This window comes from Phalacrocorax aristotelis, chromosome 3 (genome assembly GCF_949628215.1).
Source record: "Phalacrocorax aristotelis chromosome 3, bGulAri2.1, whole genome shotgun sequence".
Lineage (NCBI taxonomy): Eukaryota > Metazoa > Chordata > Aves > Suliformes > Phalacrocoracidae > Phalacrocorax > Phalacrocorax aristotelis.
Window position 1 is genome coordinate 6,281,329 of NC_134278.1, and position 26,124 is coordinate 6,307,452.

General features: G+C 37.0%; 1 protein-coding gene across 6 annotated transcripts in view; it reads right to left on the reverse strand.

Annotated features, from left to right (window-relative positions):
• The window catches only part of SUPT3H (SPT3 homolog, SAGA and STAGA complex component), a 287,624-nt gene that overhangs the window by 250,291 nt on the left and 11,209 nt on the right, over nucleotides 1-26,124 (reverse strand). The window lies entirely within an intron of this gene.

The following is a 26,124-nucleotide window of genomic DNA, read 5'->3' on the forward strand; positions in this document are numbered from 1 at the left end:
CAATACAGTATTTTCTGCCCTAGCACTGAAGTTAGAAAAGAGAACGTGGTATCACATTCAGATTTGCCAGCAGTACAACTACCCAAAGAACATCGGCAACTCCTCACATACCTCTACTTACTCTGCTAATACGCAGCGTAGGAACGTGTAGCAAGGGTCTTGTCTTAACATTTGTAAAGAAGAATGCCTATTAATGCTATTGGAGCGTTCTACATAAATTGTAAGCATTAGTGCTAGTGGTGAAGTAATAGATGGCAGAAGTACTCAGTTTCGAATACTTGGCAGTATTTCTGAAGAACTAGGTGCTTTGGAGTAAGTGTCTTGGTATCTTCTCGCTTCTTCCCAAAGTCCCATGGACAGAGAAACTGCTTTTGTGGACACTAGCCTGGCCAATCTTAACTCACCAACTTTCAAAGCGAAACCATACATTTTAGCCAAAAATAGTCTTATTTATTAGTAGGTCGGCTGCTGGTTTTGACACAGCGCAATATGTTTCTTCTGGAAGCGATCAAAAAAAAAATAAGGCACACCATATTTACGTTGAAAGAATTCTGATGTGAAATGCAGAGTTGTTCAGCCAAGATTTGATATTACTCCACAACATTATTTTTTATATTAATAGTATAATACATCAATAATTTACTATAAACACTAACCTCCATGCAGAATCAGCACGAGTGATTTTACACAGATTAAATAGTTAGGACTCAACACAACTGAAAAGGCATTTTGAGACATGACCAACAAAAACCCCTAATTCTGAGAAGGGTGTCAGAATCTATTTTAGTTTATCATGCCTCAAAAGCGCCTTTCAGGTGAGCCATAACACTGAACTGCAATAGTATCTCTGCTGTTGCTGCATTTTCTGTACAAATTCCACGAGTAACTGCTTTCATTGAAATGCATCACCTATTCAACTGAGAATCCTCCACTTCTAAACAGAAAACTCTTGGGGGGGGGGGGGGGGGAAGAAGTGTCATGTTTGCTCTTTAACACTGAAGGGACACACACGGTCTAGCTTAGTGACTCTTCATTAACGAGCATTTGATGAATTAATGCTACTAGCCATTGTGTAATACTCAAGCACAGGAGCAGCTTTGTAACAGTACGTGGAGCCTGCAGTGTATTTACTTTCTAACACAATCTGCAAAACTTGTTTCCTTTAAGTAAAGGCCACCAGTATAAATCCCCATTAAGAGAGTTCATCATCTGTGTTTTTCCAATCAGTGGTATCAAAGTTTAACTCCGCTGTGTTTGGGTATTTGTGGAATAACCAAGCCATAACAATGAACGGTTTATTTAAAACTGACAGGACCAGAAAGCAGCAACTATTTACTCAGGCGGCGTACCTTAGTGTACACCAGTAAAAACGTTCTTTTCCCAAAAGGATTTTCTGCATAAAGGGCATTCACTTTGCTTCCTTCCCACCCCTCTTACATCTAACACTGTACATTCACAACTAAGTGCTATATTTTTCTTGCTATTCAGTATATTTTTATTTCCCCCTTTCTGATTAAAAGGCATAAACAGAAACACTAAAACAAATTCAGAGGGCACACTCTTTATACTGGCATTTTATTAAAGAATCCAACATTCAGAAAAAGTTATTTCATTATCCACAAGTGACTGGACACCAGCTAGGCAGTAAAAAAAACTTAATTTAGCATTAAATTGGAAGAAAAATATCTTCCACAGCACAAATCATTTTCGTACTGTAGCAAGAACAGTTTCATTCTAATGTAACACGGTGTATTGCATATGCAAACCCTAGAACAACTTTTAATTTTACAGTATTTCAGGAAAAGGACCTAAAATCATGCTCTCTTATTCTGTAGAGCAATTAATTCAGTCATGACCTCGTAGTAATTTGGGGTTCTAAGCTCATTAAAGTAACATTTTAATACGACCTTTAAAAGTAAAAGCAAAATCTTAATTACAGCTGAGCCATCTAAATGTGTATTAATACATCTTAAAATAAATGAAGTCTTGAGTTTGTCCAGACAAAAAGATAAATTACTGTAATACTCATTAGGTACAAAACAAAGGCTTGAAAGAGTATAATTTTGTTCCTTTAAATTACAATATTAATTTACTAACTAATTTCAAGGCACATGTGTAGCCCACATGTGTAAAATCTACTTGATGCAGCCAGCTTACATATACACACACACGAGCTGGAATGTTCCAATTCTGATCAAAGATGTATGCAGCCGGATGTGCGGTTAATTCGCTGATCAAATTTTCACAACTGAAAAACATCTTGGTAACTAAGACTATATGTTTCAGAGTGTGGGCTTTTTATTTTATCATCAGAATTACTCCTCATCATTTTACATTTTAGGACATATCTTAAAAATAATATAAACCTCTTTCTCACACTTAAAAAAAAAAAAAAAAGGAAGAAACAAAGAAAAAGATAAAAAGGCACTGGCTTTCAGTTCCAGTCATCTTAAAGGGCACAGTAAGTCTGAGTGAAATAAATTCAGAATACCCATACAATCTGAGCTCTAATCTTAGTGACAAGTTCTTACAGTAAGCTTGTACTCCATAAAACCTATATAAAAGTGTCAGAAGCAGAGATGCATAGCACGTGCATGCAATGTAAGACAAATCTGTCCTGTAACAACAATATGCAGTAGCTCCTCAATGTGCAGGAAAGATTTTAAAATGCACTAAATCTATAAAAGTAGTCTACTGTCGGACTTCAACACTGTCTACTGAATCAACAAGACATATTGAATAAACACTACTTAATGGCTGCTAAAATTTATCAGCTATGTATAAAGTTACAAGAATTTGAACTAACAATTGTTTGAAGTCTCTACCGCCACATTTAATAATCTTTCTTGCCTACTAAACTGGATAGATATAGTAAATACACATAGTATAATGGCTATTCCACTTGATCAGATATGCATAAAATAAGAATAGTCTAAACAAACTAATAAAGATACTGAGATGGGCAACAGTTTTACTAGTCTCAACACTGATTTAAAAGATGTCTCTTTCTTCTTTACATACCTGGTCGTTATCAATTACTGATGTGTCTTCACCCCTTCTTGTTGCAAAACTTCCTTTAAAACTTACAGCACACAGCACAACATATGAGACCTATATACATAAAAATACTGGTTTTTTCAGTAGCCCAGAAAATCTGAAGGCTTTTTTTAGGCTGACGATATCTTCACATAGAAACACACAACGTCTGCAGACAGTAAGAAGCCTTTAGTAAGCCTTTTTGCTGCACCATAATAATCTGATCCAGAAATTCAAGGGTACCTTAAACAACGGGCTACCTGTTCTAGCCATGCTTAGGAATGTGGCCAAATCATTTTTATTGATTTAACCTTTATAGGAATGCTACATATCCTCAGAGCAAAACATTCTAATGCATTTATAATATGATATACCTCTGAGAAGTTATGAAAAAAAAAAAAAAAAGATTATGACAGATAGGCTAGCCCCCCTCCACTATTACAGTTTTTCTGATTTAGTGATCGATAGGCATTCGAGCTTTAGAATATTTTCTGAGTTTGTATGTGTCAGTATATTCATAGGACAAAGTCAGAAACTGTAACGCTTACAGAGGACAAGACTAATATCTGACTTGTCTTTGTTTAAGGAATAAGAACCAGTGAACTGATAGCCAAGACTCTAAATACTCCTTTCATTCTAGAGTTACACATCAATCATGTTACCTGCAAACATATCAAGTTAAAACTTCCAGAATTTACAGTCCTTTTTGAATAAACTGAGCAGCACGCTAGTTATGTTCAGAGAGCTTACAGAAGGTGGTTTGTGTATCTCACCAGAATTCTTAAAGTAGTACTTCTCAAATTCCCTCTTCATCAGAAATCTATTTCATATGTATTTCACAACAATATTTCTTGATGTCAGATTCATATTCTATTATTTTGAAGCTCAGGTTTGAAAAACATAGTGTACTTTAGTATTTGTTGTTCTTTGGAACGTTACAAACCACACTTGAGCAATACCAGGAGTCACTTGTTTTTCAGAAAGTAAGCTGTTCTGAGCTGCTCATTATGGTAAACTTCTTAACAGCACAAAGCAGAGTGAATACAGTGACTGAAGTGTTAGCCAAACAAAAACACACTTACGTTACAAATTACATTATTTCTTATAAAGGAAAATCAGGGGATGGGAAGGGTGTTCGTTTTTTAAAAAAAACAAACATAAATGGAGAAAACCTGGTAAAGAAAGTGATTCTTACTTCTAATAGCTACTAGCGTGAAATTCTAGTATGTTATTCTTCACAACAGAAAGAAGCAGAGCCAGACACAGCTTAGATGGGCAATACACACAGATTTACATTTACATCTACATCTACATTTTTTCTGAATACAACAATGTGGCAAAACCACTGATATTAAGGTCTCTCTCATCTACAAAGAAATATGTAGCAATCCTACAAAGCAAAATACTAAAACAATGCATTAGTGAGATAAGTGCCTATCGACACATGTAACGTAGTTCATGACTTTGATGTACTAACCCAACTGTAATCAGAACGTATGGCATATCAAAAAATATCTATCTGCAAATTCTCGGACTTTTTTCAGTAAGAGCTTGGCTGTCTTTCAGAAAATACATCACTAATTTTGTTTCTTCTTCCACTTTTTCTAAGAAATATTCTAAAGATGAATCCATACCCAAATATACAACATCCACATGTAAAACAACCCTCGACGCAAGCCTTACACTTTGCTAAACCAGATGAAATTAAGACCTCAATGTGACATGCTGCAGTAATTTCTTTAAGGACAGCCAAGCTGTACCTTCATTCATGCTGCACATCAAGGATCTGATGCCAAACGAGTGCTTGCATTTATGCAGACCCAATTTGCTTTGTACTACAGCAGACTGAGAGCATTCAAACAATCAGTTATCACATGCAAACTGGGGACAATATCCACGACTAACCAACTAGTGACTCCAAACAAGATCCTAGAAAGATCACTGAAACACATCAGATCATACTTACTTGATTTCAGCTTTAGTACTGGTAGAATAAAAGTTAATGGAGCAAGAAGAAAACAACCTACAGAATTAAGGAAAAAGAGTCCTTTGAGTAGATACCCGTTTGAAAATCATTGTAACGAACAGCCTGGTGCTAGAGCTGTATCTCTCTTCCACTGCTACGTTACAGAACAGAACTTCTGCTGTCACTTGCTATTACAGTGAACCTTAAGGAAGGTCCTTGGCAATCCTGAAAATGAGTGGAATATGTTAGAAATGCAAAATTTTTTACAGACAGTGATGATGGAAAAAGGACTAGTGTAAATGCAGTTACACCAATAAAACTACTTCTAGCAGCACACAGGGTTTTTTATAACATAATAGATACATTTGTACAAGAGGATTTATTAGCGTAGTTCTCCTGGCAAACAATAACATCTTTTGATGCTACAGAAAAGCTGCTCTGTGCTGGCGTGTGAGAAAGGTCAGATGGTGGAAAACTAACTTCAGGCTCTTAACCTGTAAACTCTTTCCTTTCCTGACTACTAACAAGTGTCCTAGCGAGGGAGATCCACAGCCTTTCCAAGAACTCACGTAGGGAACCTTTTGCGCTGTTCCAACGGAACAGAACGTGTGCACATTCACCTTCAGGAGTGCGGGCCTCCATGGCAGCTCTCTGAGTAAGCCTGTCTACACAGGTTCGCCACAGAAACATTGCCTCCAGATTTTCAGCTCACAAAGATTGTATATATATATACACATAGACACACACACACATCCATACGTATGCATCTGTGAAAAGAAATGTACTTGACTACTCAAGTCTGCATACTATTAGAGGAGCAACTGTGATACTTCAGGAACCCTAGAACTTGATTTCAGTGTTTTGAATAAGGGAAGACAAAGTAAGGAGACAACAAACTCTGGGAACATATTTTGCAAGGCTGTTTATCAGGGACTCAAGTAGGAAAACTTGTCAGAAAGGTAACCCGTCCTTATCTGTAATGTGACTGGTATTGTACAACAAAGAGAGAAGCACCACAAAACACTTGTCCTTGGTGACACACACGGAGGCTTCGGGTGATGGAGCATTCCAGGTCAGGCAGTGCACGCATTTTGGCAACATGTAATTTGAGTAACACACCTTGTTAAATGGCAATTCTGATAGTTCTTCCACATTTCCCAGTGGATTGATTTTTTGGTTTAATGATTCTCCCTACATTTTGTAGTGGTGCAAGTACTAGGAGGATGCCATTTCATGGCCCAATACTTTGACTCTGGCAAGCTTGCCCCTCAGCACTTTACTACCCACCTCTTGTACTTCTGACCTTCTCAATCTCAGGTCTTGAAGGTAAGGAATATAGCTCTGGCTCCATTTTTCAAATGCCCGATCTTGGCCATTGGTCTTCTCTTTCAAAAGTATTCCTAAGCATCTTCACACTTGTACACTATTCTCTGATGTCCTCTATTTTCTGACGTAGCACAGCTCCCACAAGAAGCTGATTCCAAACTTACTTGAATGTCTTGTGATCCTAAATCATATTCTTCTACTTTCAAAATCGGCAAACAGAATACGCCCACCTGACTAAAGTTTTTCAACTGTCTTATTTTCACAAGGCAATGGTTATCTGGTATGCCTTGTAGAGCTACTGGTCCCACACAGAAGTCAGAGCTACCTGGAAGTTCTAGACATCTAAAATAAAACCCCTGTATCCTTCATTTCTTTAGCAGGAATTTTGAAGATCATATTTTTTTTATATGTTTCTTCGGTGCCTACCATAATAAAAATACTGATCCATAGGTAAGACCTTATATGACAACATAATCAATAACAGTAGCAGAACTTTTACAAACAGCACCTACAGCTCAGCCTTGCTGAGCACCTGCTTGTTTTAGCCCAAAGGAAAGCTCTCTCCCTTAAGGTTAACTTAGGTATATCTGAGAAGTCTGTTCTTTTAAAAAAAAAAAAAAAAAAAAAAAAAAAAGGAAGACATACTGATGACTCACATCGTCAGGACTTGGTAATTTTGGTTCTTGCTGGAAAAGTGCTTAGCAAATATTGTCAGCAAAATGCCTTCATTTTCTTTGCGTAAGCATATTTTAAACCTGAAAATAGCAATGCTAACAATTGTGCCATCACCAAATATAGCTGTTCCCTACTTTGGATAGGATCCTGAAGTTATTTTCAACAAGAAAACTGGTTTTGGCTGCAACTAAAGATTAAAAAAAAAATTCAAAGCATTTATGATTTTAAAAACCTCACTGACCAACTTAGTTATGTCAACAGCACCATACAGGTTTGTGATTAAAAAGAGTCAATAATCGTGTTCTTTCTCAGCCCGTTTCCTAAAAGTACAGCCTACACTGTACACACAGTATTGTCCTGCATCTGGTCCTCATACACCCTACTCTTCACTGAAACCACTGCCGCACCTGAGGCTGTGAGCAAACTGAAACAGTCAACCCATAAACACTTGCAGAGTAGAAAGGTAAAAAGACAACCAAAATGGGTTAAGAACAAATAAGTACATATCAACCTAACTGATTAGTTTTGCAGAAAAAGTGACTTTATCAGTAAAGATTAGGCAGCAGAATTAACGAAACCTGGCTTCAAACATATTTGATGCTGTCTACCTATTATCCATGGGAACTTTTAAAGTCAAGGAGAGCGAGCATTGTCAACTACAAAGACGATCAGGGGACCGGAGCATTTCCTCATAAGAGAAATGCTGAGACTTGGATTTCTTCAGCTTGAAGAAGAGAAGATTGGGGTGGGGTGGGGGGGATATCTTATCAATGCTCATAAATATCTAAAGGGTGGGTGTCAGGACAATGGGACTAGGCTCTTTTCAGTGGTGCCCAATGACAGGACAAGGGACAATGGGCACAAGTTGGAACACGGGAAGTTCTACCTCAATATGAGAAGAAACCCCTTCCCTGTGTGGGTGCCAGAGCAGTGGCACAGGCTGCCCAGGGAGGCTGTGGAGTCCCTTCCCTGGAGACATTCACACCCTGCCTGGACGCGGCCCTGTGCCCCTGCTCTGGGTGTGCCTGCTCAGGCAGGGGGTGAGACGGGATGAGCCCCAGAGGGCCCTTCCAACCCCCATCAGTCTGTGATCTGTAGTTGATAACAATGACTCTATCAAAATAGAAGATATTTTAAGAGTCCCACACAGATATGTTATGCCCAGTGTTGTTTAGGTTAATATATTCAGCATAGATGAGAGAACAGAAACCATTTTTATTGCAATTTAGAACAACAAGCTGGAGGATGGTCAAACACTTAAAGAGAGCACAATAGTCTATCAATTAGGGAAAGCTCAAAACCAACAGGATTATATTAAACAGAGAAGTGTAAAAATGCAGACTTAGAGAATCAACTGTTTATTTAAAGGTGAATAACTTTCTCAAAAACAGCAGCTTCGAAGGAAATCTGTAAATAAAGAAGGGTCACAAACTAAACTGGTGGTGGGTGTTCAACACATTCTCACAGATGTTATCAGGCCTGCCATATACAGAAAAAGTAGGAGAGGGCTTCTACATGTCTCATGGATGAGAAGAGCTCAACAAGAAAACTTTCTTCTTTACCTGCCCCCGCTTTTGGATACTATCTTTTAAGAGAGAAGGGGGCAAAAAAAAATCCCAAAACCGATGGAAAATAAGACATTAATATCAATGTGAAGAGCTTAAAGAACCTGGGTTAGTCACTATAAAGTGAGCAGTGATCAACTCTTCCTTGGTCTTGCGGTGAAAGACAAAAATGAATCAGAAGCAAAGGAGGTGTAAGATGACATTTTGAACAATTCGATATTCCATGGCTAGGTTGCAACTACGCGCGTGTGCCACAACAGGACTTGCCAGCATGGATTTTCTGGGCCTTTTAGGTCTGCAACCTTATTTACACAGCTTGTAAAGCCTGTTTGTGTCTTGAGATATTTACTTATTTTTTTTAAAAATGAGGAAGTTGATGAAATACATCCTCCACATCCAACCTATTTTCACATTATATCCAGAGTCACTAATCAGTCATACTCTCTCTACAATCTTGTACAACAAAAGAGTCAAGTTATCACAGACATTATTTCCCTCAAGAAACAGAGGAGTAACGATCAGAAAAGAAAAATCATTTCTGGGGAAATTACCCGACAATCTCCACTAGAGAGCCTGGAGCAGATATGCAGCTGGCCGTCAGGAAGGTTTTGGTAATACAGAATCCTGCCTCAGTGACCCAGACTGGAATTAGTGGATTCTTAGCTCCCTCCCAGCCCTACACCTCTTGTATTCAGTGGCTAACAAGTAACAATTGCTGATGAAGGTATGGGCTTGACACATACTCAACTTTCCACAAGAAGAGGTAGGACGGAAACCTTGCAGTGTCTCAGTTACTCTGAAGGATGTGCTCAGGTGCACACATTTATTCCTCAGCTGGTTATACCATCCCTGAATGAAAAAGGAATGAAGAACTTTCTATTAAGTATGGGAAAAAGCATGTATATATGCGAGTATGATAGAGTGTGTAAGGCAGTACAAATTAACATCCCAGTTTATCTATGGCCAATCTGTTTGCATGCCCAAAACCTAGCAATAATTTGTACCAGAAAGCATGAGTCTTGAGATCTCTAGATTTCAGTGAAAGGTTTTATTTATAAATAGGCCTTACTCAGCAAAACACTTAAGTACATGCACAGCTATTTGTATCTCATTCCCAAAGTCAGTGCTAATATCCTGCTCAAAATTTGAAATCATCCAGATAATCTGCTCACAGTCTGTTCTCAACGTGTAAAGTGCATATAAAATGTTTCCAGTTCCTATTACTGAATTTGATAAGTGATGCACACTCATTTTTAATTTGCAGTTACAACAAAAAAGTCAAATAGGAATCACTTCCACAATGTTTTTTTTCATGTTGAGAGCAAGATTTAAATTTCTGCAAGAGAGCTTCAGGCAAGTTTTAAAGCACCCAAATGTTGACTCAAACAAAAAGGGGTGTGGGGAAGGAGAAAAAGTTCACATGCTAATTGTAAGAACATATTGAACAGTGGAATTTTTTTACATTATGCATTACTAAAAGAGAAAACTCAAAAAGTCAAGAAAAGTTTACTTGGTAGGCTTTGTCCTGCTGCAGTAACAGATAACAGCTGAACTGACAGTTTAACTAGGTTAGTGGGGTTTTTTTTGCACAGTGGTACTGATTTGATTCAGATAAATTTTAAAACTCCTGCCAAAAAAGCATGTTTCATCCTTGGTAAAGGACTACTCCTTGTAAATTTTAACAAAGTAGCACAGATTTCTGGAAATCGACATCTTCGCAGATAAACTGCTTTCTAGTCTTTCAACTCTAAGTAGATTTGAATTTAGTCCACCTTACTTTGGCTTATCAATCAAGTGGATTACTTTAAGATAGAGGTCCTGACCAAGACTTAGAATATGTGACTCTAATTCTTGATCTGAGACTGATCATACCAAGGCCCAAGGTTAAGAATATGCAAAGACAATCATACAGACCCCTCTACCAATAGTCTCAAAGGATCAGAACTGAGATATATTGACAAGGTGAAAGACTACACCAGCTCATCATTACCTCTTTGAGGAAAAAGAAAAAAAAAAAAAAAACACAAACACACTTGGCCTTTCCATTTGGCAAAAAATGAAGATCATTCGCTCATGTTGTTGCATGAATTCTAAGCAAGTATATCAGAAAAGCCTCAGTAATCAAATTTAAACTGTAACTACTGCATCACCTGTAAAAACTAAACTGCAGAGTTTTAAAGTGTGCTCACTCACAAAAAAATACCCTTCTTGTTTTGGTTTTTGATGTTTAAAAGTTGCTCAAAATTTTTTTCTCCAGCTTTCGCTGTAATAGGTAGACCGCCCCTTGAATGCCTCAGCTGCATGGGCAGCCGCCACATTCTTACAATCAGCACTAAAATATTCCTGATTTTTTTTCTTCTAAATAAGAAAGAAATTAGTCTTTCACTGACCACAAAAACAGAAATACATCAATATTACCTCTCATTCAGTATTAAAGCAGCAACAACTGTTCATCATGCTTTTATCATCCCACATTTAAAGCAACAAGAGACTACCAAAACAGCAATAGGAAAGACAGCTACCATCCGCTGGAGATGTTAGCTGTTCAGCTTAGTGCACGTGAGTTGTTAGTGACACTAGCTACCAACACTTGTCTTTAATAGTAAATGCTTATACAAGAAACATGTGGCATGCATGGAAAGCCACATGGCAAGCTTACATGTAGCAAATAATGGTACCAAAAAAACCCTAACTCCTATTTTAGTTGAATCAGACAAGTATCTTCACTTGTGTGTGAATGGAGAAAATGGTGTTGTCAACAGAAAAATGAGGCATCCATACAGGTATCAAACGCGTTTCACTATATCGCCTACATCAGACTAGAGAAAGCTTTATTAAAATGGATAAGGAGAAGACAAAAGTCTCCATTAAAACTAAATGGTGTCCAGGAGTTCCTGCCCAGGGCCTCAATTTTCAGTTGATAACACAGTGTTATGACTTCCCGGTTTAAAAGGATCATAATGATAAATCAGTTAATATCTCTCCCTCAAACCCTGTGTTGCTACATAGAGAAGTCTTTTTAAAGAAAGAAATTAAATGTCCCATATATAGTTCCTCAATCCATGTTTAAATAAGCAACTTTCAAAATTCTGGTCTATTTTTCTGGATTAATCTAAACATTTTAAAATAAGAAATAGCTGGTGGTTAGGGCTTTAGATTTTTATCTGTCTTAAGAATTCAAAGCTAAATATTGCCATCCTAACCCTGGCTCCAGAAATATAGTTGACTTATTCAAGTGATTATTCAAACACTGCAGCACTTTTTTCAAAAATAATTCTGTAATTCACCAGAAAGAACCCCTAGTGTTTCATTTTTCCTTCTATAAATTGATCACTTATCTTTTCGGTCATCTGAACCACAGCAGCACCCAACAGACACTGAGTCATCACTTCAAAATCAGCACTGGGCACAGCACTAGTATAGTGTGTGAAGGGTCCTACCCAGGCAGGCAGAGCGGAAGATCCTGCCAGTGCAAACTCCCAGGCAGAGCTTGTTTTAACACATTTCCCTTCTAAAAGAGGGTCTCATTCTTGAAGGAATAAAACTGGCATTTAACAGAGAAACAGAGAATACAGAAGGTCACCAATTAGCTACAGAACCTTTCTCCTGCAAGTCACCAGATATTCATCTAGCCCTGTTTAACATGTGTTAAAGCTGGTTCAGTTCAGTAGATTTTCACTGTTCACTACACCGGGCCATTTACTTGCCATTTCAGTTCAGCAGGCACGAACAGACCTACAAGCGCCTAGTCCAGGATCAACAGCATTTTTGTAACTCTCATAATACATTCCATTCAGAGACAATCAGCATTTATACCTCTACAGTTTTGAAAGTTCATTTGCATTCAGCTAAATTTAATTACATCATTTGTATTACATGGTTCAGAGTTATATGAAATTTGATTTCCACAACTGATCTGTCCACTATCGAAAGCAAAACTGGAAATATTGGGACATCAGCAGAGGCTTAGGAAGTTAAACAGGTAACAATATTTTTGTGCATTAAAAACAAAGCAAAAGACTACTATGACCATCTTGGTCATCAGGCCCCCCATTGATGGGGCCTGATGGGATTCATTCAAGGAGGAGGGGCAGGTGCCGATCTCTCCTTTCTGGTGACCAACGCCAGGACCCGAGGGAATGGCAGGGAGATGTGCCAGGGGAGGGTTAGGCTGGATATTAGGGAAAGGTTCTTCCCCCAGAGGGTGGTGGAGCCCTGGAACAGGCTCCCCAGGGAGGCATCACGGCACCAGCCTGGCGATATTCAAGCAGCGCTTGGACAATGCCCTCAGAGACACGGTGTGAACTTGGGGTTGTCCTGTGCAGGGACAGGAGTTGGACTCGATGATCCCTGTGGGTGCCCTCCAACTCTGATTTCTACCATCTATGATCTTCAAAAAGTTTACATTCCCTCCTAGTAGGTAATATACAGAAAACTGTTTTCTCTTACATCAAAGCTTGTCATATGAAGTAACACTCAGTCCGGTGGTCATACAATCTTACAAAGGCAATGTATTAAAGTCTTAATCAATAATCACCCCCTCGTATCAGCACACCACAACTAATAGATATTTTTTCTTCTCTAAACTCTGTGAAACACACAAGCATACATTACCCCAAAAAAACCCACGCCACACAATCATTTTTTTAATACTACCCAGTATACTACAGTGAAGTCCTCGTACTGAGACAGTAAATCAAGAGACAAAGTTATTCTGCACCCTTCACTGCTGTTGACTGAACTGCTTTACCAAATTATTAGATGAAATGAAACTGTAGAAGAGAGGTCTGCTGTAGTGAATCTGCCAACTAGACAGTTACACATTCAATTTAAAGTTACTAAGAAAGGAACAAAACACTACCTTATTTAGGTAGCTTTTCTGAGGTGAAGGGTTGTTAAGAAAATGCATTCTCACAGATCAGGCTCCTGCATGCTAGCAGTTTGATTCCCATGTTTCTTCCTAGCTATCTTAGACCAACAGATTAATTAACTGGAAGTCCACAAAATGTTACAGTTGCATACAAGCATATATACACACACACACACACACAGAAACAGAGAAAAATTATTTTAATTAAAACATGTATAGTTTTTTCCTAGAAGTGGGAGGAATAGAAGGGTATTTTTTCATCCTTTCCAAATACTTTATCAAGTCTCCAGGTTTGCTCAAACTTCTTACTTTCAATAAAAAAGAAAAATTCCTTCATAGCAGCCTTCAGCACTGTAGTAGCTATACAAAATGAACTCCAGTTTTAACAGCAACACAAGATGTTTTATCATAACTGAGAAGCAGGTCTGTAGAATAGTAATTATTGATTTTTTTGCACAAGTCCTCCAAGCATTAGAAACAGATAAGAGAGAGTGTTTGGGGGTGGGGTAGTATGTGTTTTAACTTTAAATCATTTTTTTTTCATGGAAATATGCAGAATTACTCCAATATCTACATTTTAATATATAGATTTGCAGTAGCTTTGCGGTCTAGCAGAAAAAGTAGTCATAGGTATGGAGTCACATATTAAACCACATTGATACATACCTTCCATAAGGACTATATACTTTCTCCTCTTAACTTGGCTAGTGAAAGGGAATTTCCAGAAAATCAGACTGAAATATTTGGTAATTTTAGATGCTGCTTAATATTAAGGTCTAGTCTACATTTAAAAGTTTTTCCCAGAATAATTACACTAGCTTAGCTATATTGGAAAAAGCAGTTTACTACTGTAGGCTACAGCAGTTAAACAAAGTAGACTATAAAATAAATGCACATTTTTCTCATATAGTTGTGGAGCAACCTGATCTAAGGTCTGAAGCAGGTAGGTTGGACTAAATGACCTCCAGAAGTCCCTTCCAACCTAAATTGTTCTATGATTCCATTCTACGGTATTATTACTTAACTGGTGCAGAAATACTGCCAAACTGTTGAGAATGAATGTGTGTACTTCATTTAAATGAAAACCCATATAATTTGAGTACACAAAAAAAGCACAAGCCTACCACTCAGGTTCTTGATTTCCTATGAATAACTCGGAATATAAAAACTACACAATAACTAAAAATGATAAGCTTGGTTTAGAGGGGAGCGTCCTTATCTGTAGAACTAACAGGAACCTTTTCTAATACAAAAATATTAACTTTTTAAATATGAAAATAATAGTTTGCTATGAAATTAATTATTTGTTTTCTCCCAGAATTAAAATGGCCAGCGACGTTTATTTATACTTTGTGGAATTCAAGTTTATTCCTGTAAGGCTTTTTTTTTTTAATCAGTGTGTACACACCAGATGTTTATGCTATCTTGCTGTACTTCACCAAAAGCACAAACAACAGTACTTAGACTGTACTAGATATGCTGAAGGCTTTATACACAAACAAGGAGTCAAATATAGACTGATTCATAATGAAGTATTACTATAGTTTCAGAATGGATAGTCATGCTTTATTTCAGGACCAAAATATACTCCTTCAAGATACTTTATCCAAATGACTCTGAATCATGGTTAAAGGAAAACAACAGGACATCTGCTTGCAACATAACATTGGTACAGAATTAAATGAGCACTTAACACATTGTCCTTTCCAGGGTCACAACACAGTCGACTAAGGGTCTATAGTATTGTATCCTCCTTTTTCAGGGGGTAAGACTGTGTCATGGCTGTTGCCTTTTTAAGCAAGAAAAAGGCCCACTCATAAGCGAGCCAGTGCTTCTTCAGAAATATTCATTCAGTCTAGAAACAGAGGATGATTCAAAACCACAACTACTCAATTTTCTAAAGGTTGTACAAATCATGTTGGGGGAAAGGGGAGAAAAACAATCTGAGCTAAAAATAAGTAATAAAGAAACATTATCATTCAGAGAAGGGTACATTAGGTCAGAAGCTGCTGCTTTAACACCGTAAAGTGCTTATAGCTTTCTGTTCAAAAACTGGAACAGGGAAAAAGATTTTAAAAATCACCATCACCAAATCAGGACAGCAAATAAGGTGGTTGCTCAGCATTTTCTGTTTAAAAAAAAAAAAAGCAGCTTTAAGCACAAACTACCTGTCCTGGGTAGTGTTGCCTTTTTAAAGCTAAAAAACCTCATCATTGCTAACATATTAAGAAACTGTCAATATTTTGTAGAATAAACAAACACATTCCATTAGACTATTCTTCTCCTTGTCCTTTCTCCACTCACTTCCCACTTAGCCATTAGCCTTATTGACATTTCTGCCAGACAGTTGTATCACAACTGCTAAATTATTATTCACCATTTCTACAGCCAACCTGAAAGGAACAGTACTGAGTTATTTCACAGCCACAGGAGGTATGGAGGGCAGGGTGAGTCCCCTTCTGCAACGCCTTAGCACATCATTACAGAAGGTCCTAAGAAACATACAAAGAGATCAAATGCTGATCTATGGGACTTAAAATCAACATAAAAATACTAAAAAGAGACAGTGAGATTTAGTATGTAGTATACTCTACATATATTTGGTATCTATATAAAAAAACAAAGTCAAATGGAAGAGTAAGCAAAGTCATCTGATGGAAATTAAGAGTACAATAAAGCCATTTAGTTGCATTAAAAAATTGATTGGTGTTATTTATAAAGTGCTAGAACCTATGCAAGAGGAGAAGTTATTCCATCTATTATTATTTAGCTGGTTTATTGTAAGTCCCAGAGCCAGTGTGGGATTTGAGGATAAACTAATCACCTCACAGACCAATTTAGGGAGAACGTCATAATCTAAATTACTATGTTGAACTCACAATGATAGAGAAAAACACAAACACATTTCTCTAACCGCTAAGGGCTATCTCGTACGTCCGAAGAGACAGCCATGTACCAGCGGAGGCAGACTTCAACATCAGTCCAGAAAAACCTGGGAAGGATTATACAGCCTTTGTGCCTTAGAGGGGAAAAAAAAGGATAAGTATTGCTCTCCAACGCCACAGAGCAGATAGCTAAACGTGCCAGAAATAGCACCTAGATGAGAAAGATGCTCTGAGCTAGCTAATTAGGACACAGCGCAATCTGCAAAGTTTCCTTCTGCTCCTAACTCTGGTCACTTATGTCCCTTCTAACTGAAAATTTTCAGTAAATTATCTGATGCAACTGGAAATAATTACATGGGGTGGAATGACTTCAAAAGGATGAAAAAGCCAATAGTGATTATAGTGTCTATCACCCTACTGTTCTATACGGATGAATAATGTTCCGTAACAACACTGATCGCTGACACTTACTATCTGTACTGTCAAATTAAACGTGACTAAAACAAACAAATAGAGATTGCAAGTTATGCAAGCAGCTGCAGTTTAAAGACTTCAGCAGTTATGAACAGACACATCTGCCAGTTATGGTCATAGCTGTAGTTAAACTGGATTTTCAGGTTCAGTCTGCTAGAACTGATTATTACAGTTATTACACGGGGGGGGGGGGGGGGGGGAAGTAGAAAATGCTGAACTTGATGTATTAGTTTATGGCTTAATCAGTATTTGGTTATAATATATGTATGTCTTCACTTAATTAGGACAGATTATTTCCAAATTTTAAAATCTTTTTCTTAGGTATTAGGTGATACCTTAAAGCAACTTGTCAAAACCTGAAACCAGAAATTTTGGGAATCTAAGCTCAGAATCCTGGAACCATATATCTCAAAATATTTCAATTCAAAACAAGATTTCCAACACAGGATCTACTTGAGAAGTTGTATGCAACTCAGAACAAATTAAGTCAAACTGTATGCGTCGTAACCTCTACTTAGGGAATCGCTTCATACTTATCAAAACTGATTTCACAAATTAACTGCAAAACCTACATTAACTTTGGACTATAGCACTAGTAGAGCAGAAATACAAGATACACATAACCCAGACTAATGCTAAACTTCAGTTAACTTTGTTTGTAGTAAAAACTGTTATCCAGATTAATCTCTCCCATCTTTCCTCATAACAACATCCTTTGTGTTTCTTTTACAAGCTTTCTCAGTATGAATGTAATTTTTATATTAGTTACAGGAATGTTCCTTCATAAGTCTAACGAGACTCAGTGATGTGAAAGACTGCCCAGGTACTACTCCGTATGTTAACTAGGATTCTCCATCACCTTTTGCCCACTTCATAAGTAGGGACAGAAAACTCAACAACAAAAAAAAATACCCAAAACAAACCAAAAGAGAGAGAAGCAAGAGATAAAACGAATATATTCAGACTTGATGGTTTATTCTAATAGGCCAAAGCTCAGGCTGTCTTTCAAGTGAACTCTGCTCCTAAAAGGTAGAATGAAACTGCAATATTACAAGAGGAAGGTCTAAAATAACTACACTTCAGAATGCAGTACAGAAACATGGTAGCATGAAAAAATGAATTTTCAAATAGGTTCTCTAAAACTCACTCCATTTTCAGCTCTTGCATCTTTTATCACCAGTTGTGTGAGCCCTGTCAGGCCTCCTCAGCAAAATCCCATTGCACTAAGCGCTGCACACAGAGGAGACTCTGCCTTTATATGCTTAAAAGTATCATATCAGCAGCAGAAAGAGCTGTAGTAATTTCTCTCTCTCTAAAGAACATCCTTCCTGTACTCCATCCTACCTATAAAAGGAAAACTTAGTTCTGCTCCTAGTTTCCTATCTCATACCACTTTTGCCTGATGTTTTAACGAGGTAGACAAGAAAAGCAACACACTATCTGATAGACGAGTACCACGTCTGCTGCCACTGCCCTGCCTTTGTCTCTCTACTAAAGGGGGAAAAGAAGTCTTCTATACATGTTTGCAGAGGATTTCAGCTCAGTAGGTTATTTTTGAACAATGCAATCTCAGCACAATTCCGGGTTCAAATATGGTAAACAAGTATGGGACAGAATAGAGACATTCTTTACAATCCCAAATTACAGTTTGGTTAACCAGAGTGCTCCCTCAGCCAGGTCATTACTGATGTTTTCTTCCACTATCATTCCAAATGACCTATCCAAAGTCAGATGATTTTACTGATCAACTTCAAAGCCGAGAGGGATAAGCATACAACCAACTGAATCCATAAGGTAACAGTCATAATAGGGTTATGTGAGTACTATCATACCTCATACAGTAAGATAAAATAAAGTATTATTAATAGTCAACTCAAGCACACACTCATTGTGTGTTGCATGCTATATAAATTCTGGACCATTTTATTAAAAACAATCATCTAGACTGTCTATTCAGCAGAACTTCCTAGTCACTATAATCATTTACTTGTTTCAAGTAGAATCACAGTCTGAATGTGCTCTGCATTCCACGAAACCCAAGACATATGAAAGCCAACACTCTAAAAACTCTCCTCTTCCCAGGGAAGAACTGAACCTGGCATGAGGGGAATGGCAGCTTTCATATTTATGTTTGTATCTGCCTCACAAGGGTGAGTCAGGCTTATACATTTGGGTATAATAGAAAAAAAATCTCATAAAAACACAAGATGGCCATGGTTTAACAACCGTGAACTGGACTTACCAGCAACACAACCCATTATGACAAAGAGACAAAAAAACCCATCTGTGTTTTGAAGACTAGGATAACAAAATTAGATGCTTATCAAAAACCAAGGAGCAGGATCACTGTAACAGCTTAAAAGAATAATTTCTAGCTCTTGTCCAAAATCTGACACACAGAGAGCATCTTTTAAAAGTTATCTTATTAAATCACATAATAAAACACTTCAGGTATTAAATTATGTCTTACAAACAGCCCAAAATGCATATTGTGTGGGTTGTTTTTTTTTAGTTAGCATGTAATCTGAATGACTCAAAGTACTTAGAATATAATTATTCTGATATTCAAAACTGGATTAACACACAAACACAAGCCAATCTGGCAAAGCACAGCTGTATGAATCACAGCATTACTTTAATGTTACATATGTCGTGCATTTCTTCAGCAGTGAGCAACAAGTTTTCCTGAACTTTCTAACTGATAAGAAAACACTATTTTAGCATACATAAGCACTGTTATTATCAGACTGAACTTGCATAAGTGCACAAGAAATTATTAGTGAAAGAGTACTCCAGTGGAAAGCCTTCATAGTCAGCAACATAGACGTTATTCTCCATAACGTTCCACTTTATATTCCCAGAAGTATTTTGATACAAAAGTAAAAGAAGAAATAAAAAGAACACAAGAGACATACCACTGTGTATACCTTCCAACAAGGAAGTTTTCCATTTGCTTTAGTTCCTTCCACTCTACATACACACACACACACACGTGTGCGCGCGATACTTTCTATCCTTCTCCAGTGGGCAGTTCGCGCAGCATGATCAGTAGCATTAGAGAGATCAAAAATACCAGGTTCATCTTAGTAAGATGAACTAACACTAGTAACGCAAAGACAAAGCCTAACTTACTTCCCCCATTTTTCTTAAGTACAATGAAATACACACCATGCCCCAGTAGAACTGGCAGTCACTAATTACCAGCTTTAAAAATTTCTAAGGGTATTTTAAGTTAGTTTTTGTGGTTTATTAACCTGTTTTAACAACTTATGAGACCAAAAATGAAAAGGGGAAAAAAAAACAGTGAGATAGAAGATATGAGCTTTGTATCCTCTATTGCTTCTATAATTGTGATGCTTGCAAGCTGAAAATTAACAGAGACAATAGAACTGATTTTGAGTTTTCCTTAGAGCACTGCAACTTCTCCACTAACAGCAATGCCACAGCTCCACAAAGTCAGTCAAAACAAGTTTCTAACTTCATTTTTCAACTACTGCAGTAGGCATTTATAAAAATAAGCAAATAAAAGTGTTTTCTCCATGCTCTGAACTCTGAACTGAAACAAAAAACTTGTTCAAATTTGCCTTTTCGCATAAACTACTAAAAGAAACTTTTTCATCACCAGAATTACCTTAGAGTTATAAGCATCTGAAAAAGAAATTTAAAAAACTGAATGCAGGTTACTCTTAACTCAAATCTCTTGCCTGTCCATACCCTCCTACACAGAAATCTTTGAGATGTTGCTAGTTAGCTACAGCATTCACTATCCTTATAGCTATAAACGTACCTCCAAACATACATGTATGTATGCACAGAAAAACATGACTGAGTCACAACTTCTTCACCTGATACAGCCTACAGTAAATTTAGGAAGGACCTTCAATGAGGTTTTTTTAGACACTAAAAGTATTCAGACAGGAATTTCATCTCTGAAATTATTTTTCATCACCTTCCCAAGCTGAACACTTCAAGTTTGCGTTCTTCTTATGAAATTTCTTGTCCCACATTCAACATACCTGTGCTCAATATTAATTGCTTATTCTACCACTTTTTGCTGGAAAAAGAGGGAACTGAACAGAACTGTCAGTAGGTTGGTGCTGGCTCATATGTAATCTCTATCTTAATGAAATGTGTTAATTCAACAGAACAAAACAGCCACTGCGTTAGCAAAACTGACATCCTCTACTTAGTTTTTTCTTACTTCATCCTTGTGATATATAGACGAACAGTGACACAAAATGCATGTACACACCAGTCCATAAAAATGGAGAAGAACAGGAAAAAAACTAGAAATATTGAGAAGGCATTCCAATGCTTCAGTAACAGGGACCACACAAATATCCCAAGAGTTGGGCAGACATGTCCAAGGACTCTTAATGAAATAAACCTTTAAGAACTAGCCCCAGATCTTACCAAGTCTCTCCCATAATTTCCTACATGTTAAAAAAGAGAACAGATTATAAATAATTTATTTATAGATAAAAAGGGAATATGAAGCTTTTATCAAGATCTCTACTGTACACTTACGCACCACTGGAGTATATTAGAGATGGGTATAAGCTACAAGCTGGAGAAAGTTGAAATAAGAACTGCACTTGAAATAAGTACTGGGCAGACTTTCACTGTCTGGAAAGAAACAATCAATTAGTTGAAATACTAAATTTGACATTATATCAATGGAGACTATTATTTTAATACTACCTAGAGCAAATATAATGAATGACCAGAAAGTCTTACGTGAAACCAACAGAATTGTTGTTTTCTCCTCTACCTCCATCATTAAATCTATCCTTATAACCCTGTAATACCAAATTTTGACTTTTGGTACAAAGTCTACCTTAAGAGCTAATTATGAAACTAGATTTAACTTGTTTTATGTGTGTGTATATGTATATATATATTCAAGTTACATACAAAGGGGAAGAAAAAAGCATCTTTTAATGCACTTAATTCAGAATGTTACCAGACACATTCTGGTTATTGCAGCTGAATACAGCTCAGCCCCTTGATTCAGTTTTAGAAATGTATTATCAAGCTGACGATTCGTGTTGCCACAAGCCTGAAGATAAACGTGGCAATCCATTTACTTGAACTATGTATCTTTATAAAATTTTTATATCAGGAAATCATCTGGTTTAAGCAGATATTTAAGATTTTCTTCCTACAACTGCATACTCACAGCTATGTCCCTGAACACCAAATGAATTACAGTGACTTCAGGAAGGATTTACATAGCCCATTTCACGCATCCACACTGAGGGTCTCCAAGCTATGGGCTGAAGCCCACAGGAACAACAAAAATAAATCACTTCCTCACATATTTGTATTTTGTTCCAAATTAAAGCTAACATCATTTTACACCAGCTTGCATTAGTGTGGCAATACAACCTGGCGTTACCAATGGTGCTCTGTGTCGAAGTAGAAAAAAATGCAGTAGACACAAAACACACTCTACGATTTGGAAGTTGAACTACCTAGTACGTTATGCAGTATCATTTAACAATTCACCATCAATTTGGAGCCCAAACCTACAAATGTTTAGCTGTCATAAAATTACTGAAACATGCAAATCTAAACACTACACTGGGTCACCCGCAAGATCAAGCTGTAGGGTGTAGGAAACTGAAGTGTTTGATTCATGTCAGTTTTACATATGTTTGCCCTTGGGAAGTTTTACTCACATGATTTTCAAAAAGTAGTCAGTTTATAACCTAATCTTGAGTATCACCTCTGTTCCCTCTGCATATGAGTTTTTGGGGAGGCAGGGAACCCCACACTGAATCAATAAAAACAACTTCTCAATTAACTTCAGATCATGGTAATCAGTATTTTTTAAATACTTAAAATAGCTTAGAAAAATCAAGATATTTTACTGAGGGGGAAAAACCTCACTCTTCATCTGCAAATTGTTCAACACAAGTGTTTAGAACATCACAGTTTCCAGAAGTTCGCTCTAAAAGTAATGCTTATATTACAAAATAGATGATCTCAACCAAATTACAAATTTTAACAGCTACTGTGAAATCATCATGGCTGTGAATCTACTGGGCGGAACTAAAATTTAAGTGCAACTGACCCAAGGTTAGCAGCTAGTTTGGAAACAGGCTGTAGATCAGCCAAATGAAGCTTTGTAAAACAAACCTCAGCAAAATGCACCAGACGTGCTGAAAACTTTATTTAAATTATTAACACCTACTGCTCTAATTTCTATGGTAACATAATAAAATATCCAAATACAAATAAAGGATGTGGGAGTCCAAGCAAAATATACATAGCGTTATGCTCTTTCAAACGATTGTAAGATAAATATCAAATAATTCCAAGGTCCTAGCAATTAAAAGCCAGACACATCCATGTAAAAGGTAGCGCACCGTAAAGTGACATGTGTTTGCATGGTCCGTGACAGTCTGATACATTCAATTAAACCTGTATTCCTCTTAAGGTAATCAGCATATTAAGTATTACTATTAAGTTCTGTAAATGATAAACTAATCAAAGATACCACCTTCAGACTGTGAGGCACTGTTATCCACAGACTTCCAGACCTCATTATTGGGTTAGAACAGAATTTAATATTCTACTTCAAAAAGACAGTTTCTCTGGGTTCCTTCCACTTTTTTAGGTCCCTACAGTCCAACACCCCATTTCTTAACCTCAGCACAAACTACCAAACGCCATTCTGGATTAGCACCCAACGTCCCTATGTGACTCATTTCTCACAAGTTCATCTTCTTGCTGCACACATTTTTTTGTTCAGAAAGGCAGGACAAGCTGAAGTTACTCTTCATATTACTCCATACAGATGAAAATCCATAGGAAATAGGTGACCCTACTCCACTCACAAAAAACTATGCAGAGAGAGTCTGTTTTCTTTAAGTTGTTACCTTTTTTGCACTGTAATGCTCCAGGCTTTACTGTTTCCCAGTATCTTAAGATATTCTCATGGATTTGTTATAAATTACCTAAATGGGAGAATCTAACTCTCTAAATTATGCAGTTTATAAAACATGTCAGCTTCTGTCAGAGCCTGGAAAGTTCTTTTAAAGTGGTAACTTCATTTTGCGGTCCTGGCCAAAAGCAACAGCTGTCATTTTTTCTCTGCATGGTTCATCCCTGGCACTCTATCATTTCAAAAGTCTCCCTTTTTTCCAGCAAACAATAAAAAAGTAACTTTCAATGTGCTCATTACATTCAAGGAATTCCTTCAGTTCCTACCAGTTTAATGGAACCGTGAAAACTGTTACTCTAAAGCACAGAAGATCTGTTTGCATAGCTTTCAAAGTGTAACTGCACAAATCCTGAAGCAAAAGGAAAATGTCTATTTCTTCCATTTGTATGGCCAACAATAACTTCTACATTCTGACAGAATAATGTGTATACTGGCGGAGAGGGTAGTTTCAAAATACTTTATCAGGACGTCCACAATTAAATAAAGAGCAGGCTCCCCAGATACTGATTCGAAGTGATGCACAGGGCTTCTTTGACTGCAAACTTCACAGCTCTCATTTTTTTTAAACACAGTTGCAGTTATTTTCCACCAAGAACAACATGTATTTTCCAGTGTAGATGACTATAGTAGATGTGAACAATAACCAAAGAGAATTCTCTTGAAGGGAAGAACTAAAATTTTTCTATCTGAAAAGAACACAACACAGCAAACCACCAGGTTTGTAACAAAGTGCTCATCTACGTTAGAAGATTCAATGCATGGGAAACAGTTTGTTATCTCATTTACACTACACTGAAAAATACTCTAGTGGAAAGTATCCCATGCTCTGCTTCACAACAATCTAGTAGTCTCTCAAGGATATTTAACTGAAAACAAATTGCATCTTTTACTTCTGAACAGTAAATCTTTGTAGAATTTAATGGAGGCCAATAATTCCATTCATATCTACCACCCATAGAGCAATTCAAATCAGAAAGAAGTTACATGACAGTGAAGGTGAATCTACAACATAGGATTGAACAAGCTAGACAGTGTTGTTCTTACCATCGTTTAATCTGTGTAATATCCTGTACTGCCTAAAGTAGCAGTGAGGAGCCAGAGGAGACTGTTAGGAACAGGTTGAGTGTGAGAGAGCTGGGAAAGGAGGGGGACTTGCATTGCCACATCCATAACTGACCAAAGCAAAACAAAAAAGGCAGTTCAAATGTAGACTTAAAACCCTTTTTCTCTCCTCGCTGAACTCCTTCACAAGTATGAAAAAAGTAAAAACAAAGAGAGCACTAGTGTGATACAGCAATACTAAAATGTTAAATATTTCCATTACATTAAAAAGCCAAATGCAGTTTTTACGCAGGTAAATAATAATTATCTGTGGAGGCTTGAAATACCTTAACTTCTTTACAGTTATGGAAGGCAACTGGCAGAAAAAAAATGTATATATATTTATATGCATTTCTAAATATACAAATTAAAATAAAGCTTTAACATTCTTCCTATCCTAATCTTCAGTTCTAACACACTGGAAAGGGAAAGGAGGAGAGTAGAACATTTCAGAACATATCTAAAAATTTTAACTAGCACAAAATAATATACTAAAACCCACACGCAAACAAATTAATAGATATTCAACGATTAATGACCTAAAGTACAATGATCAAAATAATAGTATTATAATAGTCAGGATGCATCCATAATTTTAATAACAAACACTTCCCTGTAATGAAAACGCAGTTACCCATCTGTTGATCAGCAGGTGGATGCTGTAACTATTTTGATTTTTACACAGATGATTAAAAATTAATAAAAAGAAATATGAGGCAACACTAAAAAAGAAGTTCGCAAATATTGGGCGTTTTCAGTGATCTTGCCAGAGTAAAGATCAGTAGCCCAAAATTCATTCCCTGTTAAGTTCATCCTACTTTACCTCATCTTATCTTAAACAACATCCTGGACAGTCTTTCAGAGCTAAGACTAGTGAAAAGCACCAATGATTACCACTATCTTTTGAAACCATGGATTTATGTCTCTGTACTCTGAGACTAGCTTTCTTTGTTTCATTTTCAACTCTTGACAAATGAACATAGGGAAAAATCCTTTACGATACTCTTGCAAGATTTCACAAAGCAAAGCTCCCTTTTATGTGCAGCTGACCTCAGCAGCTGGCAAATGCGCATCCTCTCCCCTCCCCACAAGTAACATTCATAATCATATATTCTTTTTTTTAAAAAAAGGTACAATTTAGACATGAGCCACTACAGCCAAGCTACCTTCAGCCTTAGAGGTTAGACACCTTTTAGCTCTAGGTTGAAATAGTCTTTAAAGTGTTTGATAAATCAGGAGCATGAATCCACACAGAAACAAGCTCGTTACTTCCCCCC